This window comes from Hippopotamus amphibius, chromosome 13 (genome assembly GCF_030028045.1).
Source record: "Hippopotamus amphibius kiboko isolate mHipAmp2 chromosome 13, mHipAmp2.hap2, whole genome shotgun sequence".
In the NCBI taxonomy this organism is placed as follows: Eukaryota; Metazoa; Chordata; class Mammalia; order Artiodactyla; family Hippopotamidae; genus Hippopotamus; species Hippopotamus amphibius.
This window is the reverse complement of record NC_080198.1, coordinates 43,921,017-43,941,544: the sequence shown is the minus strand read 5'-3', so window position 1 is coordinate 43,941,544 and position 20,528 is coordinate 43,921,017. Positions and strand designations below refer to the sequence as shown.

At 39.7% G+C, this 20,528-nt stretch overlaps 1 protein-coding gene across 4 annotated transcripts in view; it reads right to left on the bottom strand.

Annotated features, from left to right (window-relative positions):
• The window catches only part of CTNNB1 (catenin beta 1), a 45,860-nt gene extending 25,930 nt beyond the window's left edge, over positions 1-19,930 (bottom strand). For all 4 annotated transcript variants that reach the window (XM_057704491.1, XM_057704489.1, XM_057704487.1 and 1 more), the window contains exon 1: positions 19,747-19,930. The gene's annotated coding sequence lies outside the window, so the exon portion shown is untranslated. The remainder of the gene's footprint in view (positions 1-19,746) is intronic.
• Between the last annotated feature and the right edge of the window lie 598 nt (positions 19,931-20,528).

Below are 20,528 nucleotides of genomic sequence, written 5' to 3'. Positions count from 1 at the left end.
GATTTCTTTAGGAGTGAAATGACTCAAATTCATTTGGAATAGAAGTGTGAAGATTAAAAAAAGACTGAAATGATGATAAGGAACCAATTCTATCAGATACTAAAATTCATTATAAATCAATGGCCACAGCAATTAAACAATTATATTATTGGGGGTATGAATGGTTAAGAGACTACGGTAATCAGAAAACACCCAAACATAATGTGGCAATTTAATAAATGTAAAAGGTGATATTTCAGCTGGTGGGAGATGGATTACTTGATTAACAGTATAGGAGAAAGGAACTTTTCCTTGTAAAAAATACCATTTTTTTCATCCTTACTTTACTATATTAAAATTAAACCTGCATATGGCCAATATTTATAGGTTAAAAAAAAAAAAGAAAAAACCAATGAGATAAAATATGGTATATACAAGAAGGGTGGTACATATGTAAATAAAACCATGGTAAGAAGCCAAATATAAGCACGACTTGGAACTCTGAAATCAAAAAGTAAAGATAGGATAACGTGTGTGTGTGTATAAAACCTTAAAATTCCAAGCGAAAAACCACCATCCATGAAGTAATTTTTTAAATAACATACTAGACACCAGAAGTGAAATATGATTAAAGCCTAATATCCATAGAACACAAAGAACTGAGGAGAAATCAATAAATACAGCAGAGAAAGGGCAGGAACCATTACTGAAGGAAAAATAGAAAGTAAGCAATAAATACATGCAAAAGAGTTTAAACTCATTTATTTCTGCTTATCAGACTGGTAAGAATGAAAAGATTAATAATACCCACTTGCTGACATGGATATAGTTTTTTGGATGGTAAGTTGGCACTATCCATTAAATATAAGTGTAAACATGCTTTCACATAAAAATTCCATTTTTATAATAGAAATGCATTCTGCAGAATATTCACAAAAGCATGCCAAGAGGTCAGCACAGTGAAGCATTCACAGAGAAAAAGCTGGAAATTACCCAAATGCTCATCAACAAGGGAGTGAATAAAAAATAATGTATCCATTGAATGGAATGTATATTCATCTACTGAACAAATATTTAAGTATCTTTTATGTTACTACCAATGCAGTAACAGTGAATAACAGAGAGTCAAGGTCATATGTCTAGGAAAACCTGCATTCTACTATTAGAGAGTTAAGCAACAAAAACAAGACAATCTGAAGAGTGAGAACCCTGTGAAGAAAGTAAATAAGGTAAGAATAGAGTGACTAGTGGGGGAGGAGGGCTACACTAGATAAGAGTGAGTGATGAAGGAAGAAGTGACAGGAGGAGGAGCTAGCCAGGTAAAGATGGGGCACAACACTCCATGCAGAAAACCAGTGCAAAGGAAGGAAAGACCTGTAGGAAACAGTACTGAAAAGTCACCAATGTAACTAGAAGTCAGGGAACCATGAAAAGAGGTATGGACCAGATAGATAAGGGTGTATCCTGGGAAACCACTGGAGTAACTAACACCTGTGATTTAGGATTTTTAAAGTTCACTCCAGTGTCTACATGGGAGAAAAAAAAGACCACAAGGGGCAAAAGCAAAAGCAGGGAGAAGAGTTAGGAGACTACTGTAAATCATCCAGGTGAGAGGGACAGAGAATTACTATGAAGCCATTAAGTTAAAAAGAATACATAGGAAAAAATTCAACATATATCTAATATGCAAGGCATCTACATACTTTTCAAGAGACATTTTTGCATATATTTGCAGAAGAAAATGTATAGAAATAATATATTGGTCTCAGAAATGATACTTGTTCAAGAAAATAGCTATCATTTAGCCCACTATGTTAGCCAAACACTGATATACAGCATTAAGTAAATGTACCTAAACATAAAACCTAAGTGGCCTATAAAATGAACTTTCTGCAAAAGAAATGTGTAAACGATTCAGCCAACCATTAGCGCCTCAAGGCACAATCAAATTGCTTTAAAAAAAAGTCTTCTTAGGAAAAATAATCAGTTTCCTAAAAGGAAGGAAATCAAACAATTCAATTTTTAAAAAATATTTAGGCAAATGTCATTTTATTTAATTGTATCAATAAATTTCTATTTTTAGTAATTTAATCTAACAGATTTTTTCATTCAGTTCTTATTCTACTAAAACAGCCATATTCTAAAAACCAACTGCATCAAAAAGTAATGTCAGATGCCTGATTAAATCATTTATATTACCTTAAATAATATCTTTTACATCATAATTTTAGTATTTTGCCTTGTAATACTAGGTAAACTTCTAACTTTGGCCTAGGAATACTTAACAAGGTAATTAAATGCCTTACAACTTCAGTTCTGAGCCTAACGTCATCTCATGGAATCTTCCCAGCAACCTCACAAAGTAGATAACATTCCCCCCATCATCAGATGAAAAAAATGATTAGCAGCAGTTAATATGAGTATAGCTAGTAAACTGCTATGATAACACTCAAATCCAAGTCTGTTTAGCTCAGTCACATGCCCTTTCAATCAAATCATTTACCCCATTCCCACCTCAAAGTTACAGACAATTAGTATTTAACAATCACTGATGCAGTTAAGTGCAAGAGAAGGGTCAGCAATTTTTAGATAGAAGTATCATAAGTAATACAAAAGAACTACATTCTCTGAACAGTAACCACAGCAAAAAAAAAAAGAAAGAAAAAAAAATTAAAACTATTTCTAAGATTTGAATCACTACATACTCCATACTCTGCGCCTAGCACAAATGCTGACAAGAAAATGCAGGATTTTCAAACATGAGTATATTATGCCAAGGAAATGGAAGATTTTACTTTAAGAAAGTTTCTAGATGTTAATCTCTAAATTTAGGCTTCAGGCAGAATTAATGGCAGGGACTCCATGACTTCCTGAAGTAATTTAATGCACTGCTTTATATTCCATAACAATAACCTTCCTCCTCTTCACCTGCTACTAGAGTGTCCCTTCCCAACCATACCAGCATGCTGATCTTAAAAACAAAAACCAAAAAACCCCCAAAAAACAAAGTAGCTCAATAAGTGAACTCTGAGAGGGCTTGGGACTGTACCGTTAGCTCCTCACTGTTTCCAAAGTGCTTAGCACAGATTAAGCTCTTAAATACTTGGTGGACTGAACGTGCTAAAAATAAGAAAAATGTTCGAAGAAAAGTAGGCAGAACAACTAAAATGTAACATAGAGGCTTAAATAGCCAATAACTATATATAAGCTAAGAGACTTCTTAAATGCCTTTAGAAACATGAAGGATTCAATTGTAAACAATGTATCTCATCTAGAACAGAAATCAGCAAACTTTCTGTTAAAGGCCAGACAGTAAATATTTCAGGGTTTTGTAGGCCCTATGCTCTCTGTAGCAACTCTTCAACTCTGCTATTGTAGTGAGAAAGCAACCACAGACAATACGCACACTAATGAGCATGGCTAGGTTCCAATAAAACTGTATTCATGGAAAGTGCAAATCTGAATTTCATAAATTTCATGTGTCATAAGATATTATCTTCCTTTTATTTTTATCAACCATTAAAAAATGTAAAAATCATTCTTAGTTCTCAGGCCATACAAAAACAGGTGGTAGGCAGTAGTTGGCCAACTCCTCATCTATTTCTATTTATTACTTATACTTTCACAGAACAAACCAAAGGCAAGTGAGTTTACATTTTAATTAAGTACATTAAACCTAAATGTGAAGACCAACAACAGAAAGGGTTTCTAAGTGGGATACTAGGTTATTAAGAAAAGTCACGCAATTTTTTCCAGAAGTATCTTCAAAAACAGATTGCATGAAAAGATGATACTGGACCAAATGACATATGAAAGCCACATCAAGTCCATTTGCTTGGGAAAAACATTTCAGGCCATTAAGATCAGGTACATGCTAAACTAGAATATGGCTTCAATATATACATGCCTTTTTCTCCCCCCCCCCCCCCAAAAAATGTTAGCCACTGTTGTTATTAATCAATGATCATTATTAATATCACTTAGACCTGCATGTTTGGCCAATGGAGACAGTGTCTGCAGAGGATGTGATGATGATACAGAAATTATGAGTTACCTAAAATTATTTTTTAACTCTCTAGAAATAACTTCTAGTGTTATTGGTATAGAGACAATGGTTTTTTTTTTCACTTTTCCCAGTGTGTATATATATATATATTTTTTATTATAAGTTAATAAATACCTTTATACAGAGGAATGTGAGGAATATACTGTCTTAATTCCAACTTTCTCTCTACACATTTTAGTCTAATTTTTCAATAGTTATGCACCTGGTACTTTCAGGTGCGTAACTGACCACCGAACAACATGAGTGGGGGTTAGGGGCACCAACCTCCACATGGTAGAAGATTGAATATTGCTATCTCTGCCTCAGAAACAAAGGAACTGATAAATGAGTACCCAAGGATGGGACAGAATAAAGACTCAAACCCTAGTTTTTTTTACTCCACATACTGTGATCTCTAATCCAAGAGAAACTTTTCCACACACTTAAAGATCTGTAAAATCAAAATACAGGCACTATATTTATTGGTGGAAAAAAGTGTTTAAGTTGATGCATGCAGTTCAAACCTGTGTTCTTTAAGAGTCAACTGTACTACGTATCTTCAAACCAAATGTAAGCATTTTTTTAACCAAAGAATGTATCACAGAGATATCAATGGGTGTAGATATAATACCAAATTCTGTAATAAAAGTGTAGATTATCAAAGAATTTAAATCCCTTATAGCAAATTGACTTTGATACAAATACTGTTGCATCTGCTTTATACTGATATATTTTTACTAATTCCCTTTTACCTTCTGAATCTTTTTTAGTTGTTTTAAATGTCTCATATATTGAATATGAAGGTAGATGTTATCTTTTTTAACCCAGCTGGAGAGTCTTTTTTTTAAACACTGTTTTATTTCATTTATAGCTGTTATAAATTATATGTTGGTCTTATTCCTCTTGTCTTATTTTTGTCTGCAAATCCTAACATCTGGGTTATTTCAGCATGTTTTTTTCTCTTGACCTTGGGTGACTTTTTTTCTTATCTTTTTACATGTCTAGTCATTATTGATTATATACTGTTTATATTATAGATTGTGCATCGGATATACCCTTAGACTTAGGGTGAATTACGTTAATCCTGGGAAAGGTCTTTACTTCTAAGGTGTGACTCTTCGTTGGTTTCAAATGAAAAGCATGAGGTGTTTACCAGTACACCCCGTAACTTGGCAGGACTCAAACCCCAAACTCTTCTTCACTGTGAGGGTGGAAGCTGAAATCTCTGCTCACATTTCTCAGTGTTCCATGTTTTGCTTTAAAATGAGTTCCTTGGAATCGCTACCGCCCCCCACCCCCAGTTCTGGGGTCAGCCAAGGATTTGAAGGGAGTTTATAAAGATTCTGAAGTTCCCCTCTGGGACTCCCTCCACTCTGAATCTACCTACCCCCCACCTCAATTTCCAGCCATCCTGGCAACCCTGAGCTCCATCACCTGATACTTCATGAGTTCTAGTCATCCTGCACCAGAAACACTGGTGATTGTTCACATTGAAGAAGTCTTAGATATATCACCCAGTGAGTCTATTTCCCTTCTTTCATGGGTCACACCTTCTCAAACTTCTTTTGACCACTCTCTGGTACCTTCAAAAAGTTATTTTCATATTTTTTTCCAGAGTTTATAATTTTTTCTCCTTTTACTGACATATAACTGACATACATACTGTATACAGCATGATTTGATTTACATACATCATGAAGGGATTATCACAGTATATTTAGCAAACATCCATCATCTCATATATAGATACAAAATTAACAGAAAAAATTTTTTTTCTAGTGACAAGAACTTAGAATTGACTCTCTTAACGACTTCCATATATAACATAAAGCAGTGTCAATTATCATGTTGTACATTCATCTCTAGCACTTATTTATCTTATAACTGTAAGCCTGCCTTCATCCAATTTCTCCCTTTAAAATTGTTCTTTACTAAAATTATCTCCAGGCTTGCTTGCAGAACCCTTTAAACTGGCAACCAGATCCTTCCAAAGGCTCTAACCTGGAACTTCAAAAAACACAGACTACCAGGCTCCACGCCCACCCCCCACCCCCCCCCCCCCCCCCCCCCACAGTTTTCTATCAGTAGGGCTGGGACAGGACCTCGGCACTGTATTATTTTTTAAGTGCCATACATGTTGCTGATGCTGCTACCCCCAGAGCAAAGGGCTACAGCTGTAGACAAACTATGTGATTCAATTCTATGTATAACATTAGTCAGTAACCCAAGCTAAAAAACAAACAAAAAAAAACCCCAAACATAAACCTGACTCCACAGAGTAACCCTAGCATCAGCTCCTTGAGAAGCTTCTATTCATTAAGACAGCACATATTCTAAACTAATCTTCAGCAACCTTCTGTCTCCCACCACACATATCAAGTTTATGGCTCTCTCCCAAGCAGAAGGACATCTTGCTGCCTTTGACAGCCTTATCATAGCAGTAGGTCTCCTAATTATGAGGCTCTCTTACATTTAGGAGGAGTAGCAGGATATTATGGAAAGTAGAGTAAGCTAGGAAGCTTTTATTTTCAGTTATTCCATAACCTCAATACAAAGAACTTCAAGGAGCTCTAAATCTCCATTGTATTGTGAGTCCAAAAATACACCAATAAATGAGTCATAACCTGGAGCTATATATGAATGCCCAACTGGTGTATCATGTTGTCTTCTCAATTTACCAAATTGTGATGTTAAGAGATTTTCTGTTCCACAAGAAATCTTTCCCACAATTCTTTCATTTACTCAATAGTTCCAGGATACAGCAATACCAATAGTATAAATGCAATGTATAAAAGATTTCATATATTCAACAAATTTGTTATGCAACTGCTACAGGCCAAGAAGAGTAATAGATTCTGGGGATACAGTGGTGATATAAAATAGACATGGCTCTTGCATAGAGACAGACAACAAATGAATAAACAAAGAGTGATACGTGTATAACTAAGTAACAAGTGGGAAAAGGGAGTGGAAATGACTCTAGGACAAGTGGAAGGCCCTACTTAAGAGTGGCCACAAGCTTCTGTGGTAACCTTCAAGGAAGGGTACCTTTAAGCTGTGAGGATAACCTTCAAGCTGAAACTGGAAGAAAGATACAAAAGAGCCAGCATGTAAGGAGCAGAGCAGGAACATTCCAGAAACAAGAAATAACATGTGCAGACGCCCAGAATCATTAAAACCCCATCATCTTTTAAGACCACAGTGGTTCAATCAAAGTGGGAAAGGGTGATTACAAGATGAGGGGGAAAACAGACAGATCACGTAGGGCTCTTCTGCCTTTGTTAAAAAAATGCGTTTTTTACTCTAAGTGCCACTGCAAGTCCATAAAAGGTTATAAGCAGATGAATAACAAGATCCTATTTGAGTTTTTCAAAACTGGCTTTGGCTACAATGAAAAAACAAACAAACAAAAACCCTCAAAAAATCAAACCAAGCAACCAAACAAAAAAAAACTGACAGGGAAACAGAAAGAAGGGAAACCAGTAAAGCAACAATAGCAATGTCCAGGTAACAGATGGCAGTGGCTTAGGCTAGGGTAAGGGTAACAGCACTAGGCACAAAAAGTAGAGAGATTAGAGAAATACTTTGGAGACAGAAAAAAAGAGTCTCTGTTAATGGACTGATTGCAGTAGATGAGAGAAATTAAAGTAGATGAGAGGAATTAAAGTGATTCCTAGGTGTTTGGCTTGAGCAATCAGGTTGTGATACTTACTGAGCTTGGTGCAAAGAAGAGAATGTTTCTAGAACTGCACTGTCCAGTACAGCAGCCATTAGTCATGCGTGGCTATTTACATTTCAATTTTATTGAAATTTAGCTCATCAGTCACATTTCCAAATTCCAAGTGCTCAAGAGCCACGTGTAGCTCGTGGCTACCATATCAGACCACACAGACATAGAACATTTCCACAGAAAGCTCTACTGGACAATGCTGTTCCAGAGGGATGTTCAAAAGAAAAAAAAAAGTGCCAAATGCTGAGTGAACCAGCAAGACTCTGACTGGTCAACATGGAGGTCCAATAGTGAGTTCAGCAAGAGCACATTCACTGAAGTGATGAAAGCGGAACACAAACTAGAACAGGAGATGAAAAGTGAAGACCATATCCATAAGATATCTCTTTCAAACTATGAAAGGGAGCAGAGAAATTAAAGGGGCATTAGCTGGAAAGAAACAAAGGTCGTCCAATTCTACAACCACATTATTCACCCATTCAACAAATATTCATTAGCACCTATAACTTCCAGACACTGTTCTGAGTACCAGGCATACAAATCTGAACAGGACAGGGGGAAAAAAGCAAGTAAACAAATGTTACTTCAGAGTCTGATTCAGTGCCACAAACCAAATAAAAGATAATAAAGTGAAAATGGGTGAACAGGGAAGCACTCAATTTGATATGAGCCATAAATGACAGGAAGGAACCACCTCTCAAAGATAGAATATATCTGTAGGCTATTATATTAGGAAAGATCCAAAATGAGATGAAAAGATTTAGAAGTCATTCACTCAACACATATTCACTGATCAACTAGTATGTACTATGATCCTAGGCACTGGGAAGAAAGCAGTAAGGAAACAGAAAATAATCCCTGTCTTCCTATAGCTTACATTCTAGGAGGCTAAGAAAAAGGGGGAAAAAAGGTAAAGTATCTATTATGTTAGACAGTGATGAGAGCTAAGGAAAAATGTAAAGCAAGAATGGATAGGAAGTTGGGGAAGAACTGCACTGAGTTTGCAAAGCCTATTTGTTTCTAACTCCAAAGCATTCCTCCAATCTAGCTACTCTGTGCCTAGTGCTACTACCCTCACCTAAGCCAACACCATCTGTCACCTGGATGACTGCTGTAGTTATTTTACTCATTTCCCCTTTTTCTTATCTCCTTTCAGTTTTATTTCTATGAGGAGTGAGAGGAGGAAACTAGTAGATGATAAAAAGAGTAGTCCAAACACACAGGAGTTTGTGCTTTTACAGAATGAGACAGTAAGCCCTTGGAGGTTTTGAACAGAAAAGTTATATTGCTTTAAAAGGATTATTCTGGCCACGATGTTGAGAATACATTTAAGGGGAACAAAGGTATAAGCAGGAAGACCAGTTAGAAGATCTCTGCAGTAATCCAGGCAAAAGATTAGGATGGCAAGGCTATGAAATGGCGTGGTAAGAAATGGCTAGATTCTGGATATATTTTAAAAGGAGAGCAGACATGATGTTCAGCCAGGGTTTTGGATATGGGGTGGGAGAAAGACAGTCAAGAACAGCAAGGTTTTAAGCGTGAGTAACTGAAAAGACAGATACATTTAGGACAGACTAAGAGAAATAGCTTTAGGAGAAACTGGGAGCTCAGTTTTACATATATTACTGTTGAGAATGCTTCTCAGACATCCAAAATGTTGGGGAAAAAGTTCGATATCAGGATCTATAGTTCAGGAGAGAAATCTACGCTAGGGATATAAATCTGGAAGCGATCAGCAAATAAATACCATATTTAAAGCTATGATACTAGAGTGTATTTAGCCAATGAAAAAGGAGAGGACCAAGGACTAGATTTTCAGCCGCTCCAACATAGCGGTCAGAGATGACAGAAAAAGCAAAGGAGACCAAGGAGGAACCACTAGTGAGGTAGGAAGAAAACCTGATAGCAGACGTGGAGGCCTAGAAGCCAAGTGAAACTTATATCTCAAGCAACTGTGCCAAATTCTACTGAGAGGTTAAGTGAGATGAGGACTAGAGATTTATAACATGGTGGTCATGGTAGAGGTTGAAAAGGGGAGAGAGTGTATCCAAAGAACTGTTTCAAGGTGTCTTGTTTGAAAGAGAAGAAGACTGGGTGGATGAAAGGGGAAACAGGAAGAAAAGATTTTTTTTTTAAATGGGACAAATAATATCATGTTTGTAAGCTCAGAGAAGGAAAAACCAATGATGCAAGAAAAAGGAGAATGACAGAGTCATACTCTTGAGAGCAAGAGGGAATGGGATCTAGTGTAGAAATGAGCTAGTTGTCCTTATCTCTGAACACTACAGTTTGTCCATAATGACAGAGGAGAAGGTAATGGGCACAGTCACAGATGTGTGGGCATACAGGAATTCTTCCAATTATTCAATGTTTTTTTTCTTTTATAAATTTTATTTATTTAATTTATTTATTTATTGGCTGCACTGGGTCTTCATTGCTGCACACGGGCTTTCTCTAGTTGCTGCGAGCGGGGGCTACTCTTCATTGTGGTGCGCAGGCTCCTCATTGTAGTGGCTTCTCTTGTTGTGGAGCATGGGCTCTAGGCGTGTGGGCTTCAATAGTTGCGGCACATGGGCTCAGTAGTTGTGGCTCACGGGCTCTAGAGCACAGGCTCAATAGTTGTGGCTCACGGGCTTAGTTGTTCCGCGGCATGTGGAATCTTCCCAGGGCAGGGCTCAAACCCGTGTCCCCTGCATTGGCAGGCAGATTCTTTACCACTGCGCCACGAGGAAGTCCTCAATATGTTTTGTGAAATAGAAAGCAAGGGAAATAGATGAAAGCAAGGGAAACAGATGAAAGCAAGAATGGGGGAAGGGGTGTTGGGACATTTGACAAGAGAGGGAAAAGATACAGTCATAAAGAGGGTTCATGAACTAAGAGACCAAGGACCACTGGGCATGAAGTCAGAGAGGGAACAAGGTTGTTGAGAGTGTATATAAGAAAGTGATTATGATTCAACATGAAATTTCAGTTGGGTAGAAGTGAGGGTGAGGGATACTGAAAAGCTTAGACAGAAAAATAGAGTGTAAGTTTCAGTGGGGCTGAAGAGCTGCTGGAATTGAAATATTGGGGTGGTTGAATCAGATGGAAAAATAAGATCATTAGAGGAGAGGAAATCAAGGAACTAAGAGGTCAGAATATTGGAAGCATCAATGTTACTCAAGGTACCAGACCATGACACCCAAGGAGCTTGTGCCAGATTATATAACCAACACTGCTTCCTTAATTAAAAAAGTTCTGGTACAAAAAAAAGTCAGCTGAACTAAACACTGAACTTAGTGACACAAGTGAGTTACATTCTGGCACAAACTCCTTACTGCAATTCATACTGGTAACAAACGGTTCACAGACCAGGTGACATTTTGAGTAACACTGCTCTACATGGATACTGATATCATCAAGAACCAAGAATTATGACAGAAATAACAATGACAGTGAGCCAGGAGCTAACAGTGTTCAAGGAAGTAAGAGAAAGTTGGTAGATGACTGAAATCAGGATGGGTAGTGGGTGATATAACTTGATGGCAAAGCTTAAAGTTTGGAAAAGAATGGTTGAGAAGTGTTCATGAGGAACAAAGAAGACACGTACTCACCTCCTGGTTCACTAATAAAAGGTGTGCAAGAAGGGAAACACTTAACACTTGAGAGAGCTGCAAGGTCAGTAGCATTATCAAGGGAGAAGGCTAGGTTACAGCTGGAGCAAGAAAGAGAAGGAAACATTCCCAGAACAGATTGACAAGAAGGATTTGCTAAGGACTATGAGTTCCAGAAGGCACAATGAATGGACTTCAGGAGAAGATAAAATGTGGCAGATGGAGACCAAAATCAGCAATGGGATGCGAATCTGGAGGGATAAGGGTAATACACACAGAAGAGTGAGGCATAACTAAAGGAACAACGTCCTACAAAAGGCATGTGTCAGGACTGGCCTCTGACCAGGATATAATGCTTCCTCCATTATAAAGATGGATCCTCCATGCAGATTGATAGGAAGGTGAAGGAGTTTCTGCTTATTTAGCTTCTGATGGGGAGAAAGGGGACTAGTTTGAGAAGCAAAAAGAAGGTCAAACATACTTCCTATCTTAACACTTTCTGGAGAAATGTAATATGACCTGGGGTATAATGGCTATAAAGAGAAACCTAAGGCCCTTTAGCATACAGTCAGAGCATTCTTCAAGCCTGATTCCAGAATGTAAGTATTCTTACAAAAAAGATCCAATTTTAGTATTTTATAAGCCTTATAAGTGACTCCCAGATTTCTAATCTCTTAAACTTTCTAGCCTCTTTTAATTCTATGGGGAATAGACTGCCTGGCACTCTGACTCAGAACCTAGGAAAAACGACAGCGGAATTAAGGCAGGAAACAGTGATCTACAGAGGACAAGTATCAGATATAAGGTGTGCCTTGTAAATGGATCACAGAGGACGTTCATAACTAAAAGTTAGAACAATATAAACTGCATTCATATCTCATGTGGCTTTTCCAAGAAAGGATATCAACTTAAAAAAAAATTTAAAAACTAAACAAACTTTAAATAAAACGACTTTAAGCAAAGTACCAGAAAGACTAAATTTATGAATCTAAAGAAAACCATGTCAGCATACTATGTTTCCTATATAACATTTATTGTCTACTTTTGTATCTAAATGTTGGGTATAAAGTAATGTATGACATTGCTACATTCTTTCAGTCGCTCAGGAAAGATTTTAAGTGTCTACCTCAGCACTTCCTACTCAACAGAATGGAACTCCACTTAGAAACCTCCACAGTTAGTTGGACTGAAAAATATTTCCCAAAAACCCTTGTTCCTCCCTTACACATATGTCATTCATCTGGTGTATAGAAAATTTCAAAGAGAGACTCACTCCCTACACTCTTATCCCCAAACCACTTAATTATACTTGGGGGGGGGGGGGGGGCAGGGCAGGGCAGCTTCTACAACAACCACCCCTCTGTGAAGCAAATTACAATCATTAAGATCACCTTCAAATTGCATTCCCAAGAAATTTTGCAGTAAATCTAACTTCTCACATTTTTATGTGGATGATGTACAACAAACTGTGTGTACACACACATCACGATTATTTCAGCTATCATAAAATCCTGTTAATAAAAGAAACATTAATTAACCCTTTAGCATGTGCACATCTTTTACTTCCAAGTCAGATCAGCTACCAGCATTTAAGAAAAGATTTATCACAGCTATCATTTGTATGCCATGAGGACTGATGAACTTCAAAGAGCTTAAACAGGTTAAAAATATCTCCCACACCCCCAATTTTTTAACTAATTGTTTAACACATCTGGTACATCAGTCAAAAGGAAAATATCAGTTCAGCAACATGTGAGTTATGAAATCACAAGTAAAACCATGGGAATATTAGTGAAGAAATTAATAGATGGAAAGAAACAGGGGAGCAAATTGGCACTGCTATGAAGCAGTTACACCCCAGCGTCATCCAGCTAGTCATACTTTTCAAACTGTTTTTTTGGGGGGTTGGGGGGGAGGCTTTTTCAACAAGTTCAAAAGAAATCAGAGGCAGGAAATTTCTGGACCATTACAAGAGAAACTTTACAGTGGCTCTGTAAAGTTATACGGGGATTGTAGAACAGGCCAAGCAGTGAGCACCTTGGGATAAATGTTTTGTGAAAAGCCACTGATCAGTTTGGCTTGAATTCTATACCATATCACATAAAAGCAACTGCAGTCTATAGCACTATTTTCAGATGATATTTTTTAAAACCAATGTTGGCCTATGGTTTGCATTTTCAGTCCAGACATAGTCTGCCATTCAGACATGTAGTACTGAAGAGTAAATACCCAACTTCTCAAACCCCGGAAATGAGAAACCTTGCTCTAGCAACAAAAGATCTAACCAATATCTATTTAATTGCCTGAATAAATTTATTCTGACCAAACAGGAGTAAGCCTTTAATTTAAATAAAAGGAATATTCAATTAATTTTTCATTATCTAAACTTTGCTTTTCAGTTTTAAATCTAGTCTGATAATAGTTTACCACAGAAATGCAGACTTTGGCTGAAAAACAGGACATGATTTAAAGACATTAATAAAACTTTAGGCTGACATGATCGTGTACACACAGCCAGAATTTGTCCAGCATTTTAAGTGCCTTCAAAGACTAAGTTTTGAGATCTCTTTTAAGAAAACGCTTTAGAAAACTATACTTAAGATGATCAAGTGGCGCAGTGGTTAAGAATCCCTGGTGGCTCAGTGGTAAAGAATCCGCCTGCCAACGCAGGGTACCTGGGTTTGATCCCTGGCCTGGGACGATCCCACATGCCTAGAAGCAACTAAGCCCATGCGCCACAACTACTGAGCCCACGTGCCACAATTACTGAAGCCCACGCACCTAGAGCCCGTGCTCCACAAGAGAAGTCACTGCAATGAGAAGCACACACACCACAAGAGTAGCCCCCGCCTGTCGTAACTAGAGAAGAGCCAGTGCACAGCAACAAAGACCCAATGCAGTCAATAAATAAATAAGTAAATAAATACATTTATTTTTTAAAAAAAGATGATCAAGTAATGAACAAATTGTTATTTCTCCTTTTCCTTGACCCAACCCATCTTAATTCCTAAACTTATAAGTGTAGGTTTCCCAGATCTCACAAAGTTAATAATATGAACCTGTTTTAAGTCCCTAACCTATAATCAATTGATACAAGGCATTTTCAAGTGCCAAATATGAAGCTAATAGTTTAACAAATCTTACTTCCTAAGTTATACATATATACATGTATATACATAGATTGATACAGACAGATACATACATACACATGGAATCATACTGTCTTCAGTCATTTAGTAGAATCATCATAAAAAACGGTACTCCAAATGGACTACTGCAGATGTCACAAACTGGCAGATCCTGCCAATAGGTATATTTAATTTATGTTAAATAGTGTCTAATAACATGAATTTCATTCACCAATGTGTGAAAATCATGGGGTGCATGTAAATCTAGATTTTCTGCTTCTCTCAGGGGAAAAAATATTCAAATGATGTGAAAATATGAACTACTTTCCCACACAATGGCTGGAGCTGAAGACTGGCTTAGATGGGACGTGTTCTCCAATTTGTTGTAGTTCACAGGGTCCCAGTTAGCCCATACCTGCCTGACACTGGAGACACTGAGTAGCTATTTCAACTGTGATGCAAGATCAATCCTATATGGTTTGTGACAGCAATCTTACTTTAGTCACTTATCTTGAATGTCAAATTGCTGCATGCTATATAAATGAAGACAAGTAGCCAATTTCAAGAGATAAATTAGGTCCTCAACAGATGGAATTTAACAAAAGATGTACATAGTTTTTCAAGAGAACTTTCAAATCTACTCTCATCTCATAAAAATCTTGGAAGACTGGAACAGAAGCTATTTGACCTACAGACAGTAAATGATGCACATATGGTCATTTATGAAGGATCACAACCCATGAAATAACCACTTATATAAAACAGCTGAGGCATTCTTGCCTTATGTTTTTAAAAAGGTATAACAATAATACATTTCTTAAATTGTCAAAAATCATTACTAATGTTTCCACAAAAATATACTAAATTCCAAGAGCAAAATGGAGCAGTGATACAGTCATTTTCCCTCCCTACTCCACCAACTTTTAAATTTCATTTCAACCACCTACTAATGGAAAACATATAAAGTTAAACATTTTTTTTCTAAACTGAGAATTTTCCATAAAATGACCATTTGGCTTCTAAAAGCTATTTTTAAATGGGCTTTATTCCTGTTACTAATCAGAATCTGATTTGAAAAATAGAAGTATTTTCATAAAATAATGCTACTAACAGAAATAGCAAGAACTTATACACAGGAGTGTGGAGAAAGGTTTTTACTCAAAAATTTAAAGGTCAAAATGTTGGTATAGTGAATCACAGCACTATACAAATGTATACACTATACAAATGCCTATTGTCACTAGGCATTACACTCCAGAGTTCACTTAAGTTGACTCAACTAGCTTTGTTGATATCCAGTTCTTAACACAGACATAATATTCCTTGAAAATATAACCAAGTTGAAGACTTATGTTTTGCCATATAAGAGATTTTAGACAAACTGACAATTCACTTGTTAACTTTTTATGAGAATTTTAGTTTCTATAAGTCATTAATATGGCCAGACATTAGGATCGTTCATCCCCAAATTATACTGGTTTTGGTTTATAATTATGATGTATTTAAGCAGAACTTTCTATTTAAAGTAACAAAATTTAACCTCTGATTTAACCCTGACCTTTCTCCTGCAAATAATGGTTGAGATGACATGTTCTCAAGACACTTTTTAATTAGCAGTAATAATATGAATAAGCTATTCTAGAATTCAAAAGGTTTCTTGACTGATGCTTTCTCATCAAAACTATTCATAAATATATTCCACACAAACTTGATGGGGGGAAAAAATCACTAGCATTACATTATATCCACTGGAGGGCACTCAATGTGACCAAAGCATGCAATAACATGCCCTAACTCTGCTCTCACTTAACTCCATCAGGTTTGAGGGAGACTTTGGGGATTGGGGAATATCTCTTAAAAGAAGAGATGCCCACAATCAACAAACTTATAAAAATAGTTAAACTCTAAAAAGGGTTCCTAACGTGACTGACTTTCTCTTTTAAGAGCTTCCTTTTCCTCAGGGAGAAAGCAGATTAAATACATACTTCAAGGATACAGAGTTCAGGCCTCAACAGAAGTATCCAGATTTCAAACCTGGTCAAGCTCAGACATGCATAAAACACAAAAGCAGCATTCTTAAGTAAACAGAGGAAATAAAGAACTTTTTCCAGAGTTTAAGTGATGAAAAACTACACAAGTTAATTCCTACTCATCTTCAAGCAATACAAATCACATACTTTCCTTTTGTGAAACTTAAGTATACACTTATTTTAGCCTATTAGCCTAGTTATCTATCACACCACAATTAGAACAGTATTACATAAGCAACAGTCTGTTAAAGAATGAGAACTGATTCTGCAACTCAGTATCTCAGTCTCAATGAGGCTACAAGAGGCAATAGCTAACATGCTCTGGACTAATCAGAAGTAGCTCCTAGTCTATGTTTTACTATTTACTTTTAAGGTATAAAAAAATGTTTTTAGTCAAGTGATTTCAACAAAAGATACTGTATTCCCAACAAAAAGAGCACTACAAGAATACAACTAAGTTAACACAACTAATGCTTTCACAACCAATGTCACAAGTCAACATGCAGCATGAAAGAGCTGCCAATACTTTTTTTTATTAGAAGTTTGTCCTGCTCTAAATGCATTCATCCTTTCTGCCCTGGGTTGGCAAACAAGCACACGTCCAACCAAACTGAAAATACAAACTTAAAACTTACCACCTACTCCTATACAATTATTATCAGCAACTAGTAAACCATAAAAGAGAAATAAAATCTTAAATGGACAGATGTATTGTTTCATTTCAATAACAGAAAAGTTTCATTTGGCTGAAGATACTATAGTCCATTTCTGGGGTTTTAAGTTCACTGCTGCTTATAAGTACAAAAAAGTGAGATTCAAACTTTTGAATTCTCCATGTCCCTAGCTTCAACAATACTTATGTTCCTCTTTCCACCCCTCCCAACAATAAAAAAAGGATATCTGCAGATAGTTTTACTAAAGACCAAATCTCAAAACACTCTTAGAGAAATTTGCCTACTTAGTGTTTTCCCTTCCTATTTGGGGAGGTGGAGGAGGGAAGTGTCTATGAAAACAAAAATACACAGCTTCATTTATATGGATATTTTTTATTCCATTCATCACTAGTAACAGTAGGAAGCTCAATTCAGTTTCAGTTTTAATACTGGAATCTACATTTTATACATAATTATTGGTAAAGGAAAAAGACAATATTTCAAAAGAAAGAAAACTCCTGAACACTTACTAACACTTGAACACTGCTAAATGTTTTATTTATTTTTTTAGCCACCTTATATTTTTTTAAATTGGTTTTTCCTGAAAGGAATTTTAAATGACTGCTCTAGCCTCTGGGAGAATCTCAGGCCTAGAACTCTACAAGGACTCTAAGTTACATGCTATACTAAACTTTCTAGTGCAGTTTTTTAATTTCTCCCTCAAAGACTTCAGACTTGAATAGTCTCAGCATTCCTTTAATCCTATAGAACAGTCTTCTGGAAGTTTTTCAAGTTACTGTTGCAATCACTTTAGGGCCTTGTACATGGCCTTCAGAACAAAGACTAGGTCAAAATAATGAATACTGGGTGCAGTTTAATCAAATTTTGTGAAAGGATATTCTCAAACCTTAATGGCACTTTTTTTTAACCCAGAGATTTGTGGGTTTAAATGTAAAAGTAAAATAAATGCAGCAGCCGCCTTAGTTCAGACCGAAAGAAAAGCCTCCCAAGTAGTTTATGTCACTAATTTAAGCAGATACTAAACAGCAGCATCACAAAAATAACATTTCAAGCTCTCTCCAATATTTCTTAGGACAATGTCAAGTTAACAGGAAAATAGCTGAAGGTACTGAATGTACACCAAGGGACAATAATGAAACGGCTTCCCAAGTTCCAGACAAAATACTTAATAACTTAGCGATCTGAAAAACAGCAGCCCAGAATTTATCAAAGGCTAGCCGTCTCTTCAAGTTGCTGTCTAGTCTAAGCCACCACTATTCACGACACAAAGCTCTCGTTTCACTAAAACCACTCCTCGATTTCCTTTTGCCGACCTCTGCATACCAGCAGGCCAGTCTCCCTTCATTCACCACTCACAAACTCGGGGCGGGGGTGGGGGCAATGGGGGGGGGGGAGGGGAGACCACAGATGTCTGGAAGATACAAAGTAGGAGACAATGCTCCCTCCAACAGGGAATAGAAAACGAAGGAAACAACTATACCCGAGTGCCAAAGCTTTCAAGTTTAGCGGATTCAGAAGCGGCTGTGAGAACTGAACTTCGAAAGTCTCCGTTCCGAGTCCTCTCCCCAGACAAAACACGGAACGAAGTTGCAACGCTTCAATTTCCTTCGCGCAATTTCGTTAGCCAAGGAAAAATTCACCCCGCTGGAAAGTGCTCTCAAAATCAAGTTTATCTGCCATGAAACTACCTGAATAAAGAATTTCCCCGAACAAAATTTTCGAAGCAGTAAGAGGCCGAATGAATTCCGTGGGTCACTTGATAAGAGACAGTAAGCCAGTCGCCCTCGCCCTTATTTTTCCCAGGACCTCTTTTGCACGCCGCTTTCACTCACCTGCACCGTACAAGAAAATATAGGTGCAAGATATGGGTTTTTATCTGTGCAAACCCTCCTGGTGCATCACACCGTCTGCACTAATAGTTTGGATCCTCTAAGGTTTAAAGTTGCTTGGATTTAAACTAGCGCACTCACACCGGCAGGGCATTAAAAAAAAAAAACACTAACGATTCTCTTAACAATCCGTCCTTAAGCACGAAAGAGGGAACCTGGAGATGGGACCTCGGGTGGCGTCCCAGGCCCAGCGCCCGCACCCCAACTCCCCGAGGAGGCCGGGAAGGCGGAGTCCCCCGTCCCCTCCCCGCCCCCCACCCCGGCCCCAGCGCATCCCGAGGCGCAGGGTCCCTCCCCCAAACTCAGCCGCGGCCGGAGCCCGGGACGGAAACCACAGCCCCCCTCCCCACTCCCCACCCCTCGCCTGCCATTCGAGCTACCGGACGCGCCCTCGCGGCGCCCCCTCCCCGAAAGCGGCGCCCCCGGGGCCCCCGAGGAGCCGCGCGGCCGCAACCGGGCCCGGCCGCCGGCCGCCGCCCTCCGCCCCCCGGGCGCGGCTCGCCTCCGCCGCCTCCCCGGCGCCCCCAGCCCGCAACCCCCGCTCCCCACCCCGGGCCTCCGGGCTGCGCCGGGCCGGGGTCCCAGGCGCCGTCGGGACTGCGCGCCCGCGACGAAGTTTGGCTCCGAAGCGGGAGCGGGAGCAGCCCCAGAAGGGTAAGGAAAGGAGCGCCCAAGCACCTCAGGGGCACAGGCTCCTCCCGCCGCGGAAGTCCGACCGTCCTCGGCCTGCGGTGGCGGCTCGGCGGGGACCGGAGCAGCTCCTCGGACCTTCCTCCGTCTCCGCCTCCCTTCGCTCTCCGCTCCCAGCGCCGAGCTAACGCGGCTGCCACAGACCGAGAGGCTTAAAATGGCGCCGCACAAGGAGCTCTTATAAGTCGCGCAGGGGCCGCTGTATCCTGCCGCCAGCGGCGCAGCGCGGAGCGTTCCGCCGCGCGAGGACAAGGGGCGGGGCGCGGGCGGGAGGGGGAAAGTAGTCCCCGCGCCGCCGAGCAGTCCGCTGCTGTCCGCCCGCCCGCCCGGGGCAGGGGCGGGGCGCCCGCGCGCTGTCCGGGCTCCCTCCCGGGCAGAGGCCGGCGGGTGCCCAGCCGCGCGGGGTCGGAGGACGGCCCGCGAGGGCGCCGTGGTCCCAGTCGGGGGGGCCGGGAGGGGCTGGGGGGAGGGCGACACCGGTATTCTCCACTGTCCCGAGCCCGACGCCCCCGCCTCGCGCGTGCCCCGGGACGTAAGAGCGGATGCGGGGCTGGGCGCACGCTGCCGGCTGCCCGCGGGAGGCGGCTTCGGGGCGCAGGTCCTCCGGGGCCGAGCGGGGCAGCCGGCACCGGTCCCGGGAGGGCGGAAGTTAGGGGCCGCGGCGGCGGCTGCGCGGGCTCGGAGGTCGCGGCCCGCCAGCTTCAGGCGCCGCTGGGCTCCGCCGCCGCCCGGCTCCCGATCAGGGGACCCTGGCGCGTTCGTGCTTCCGC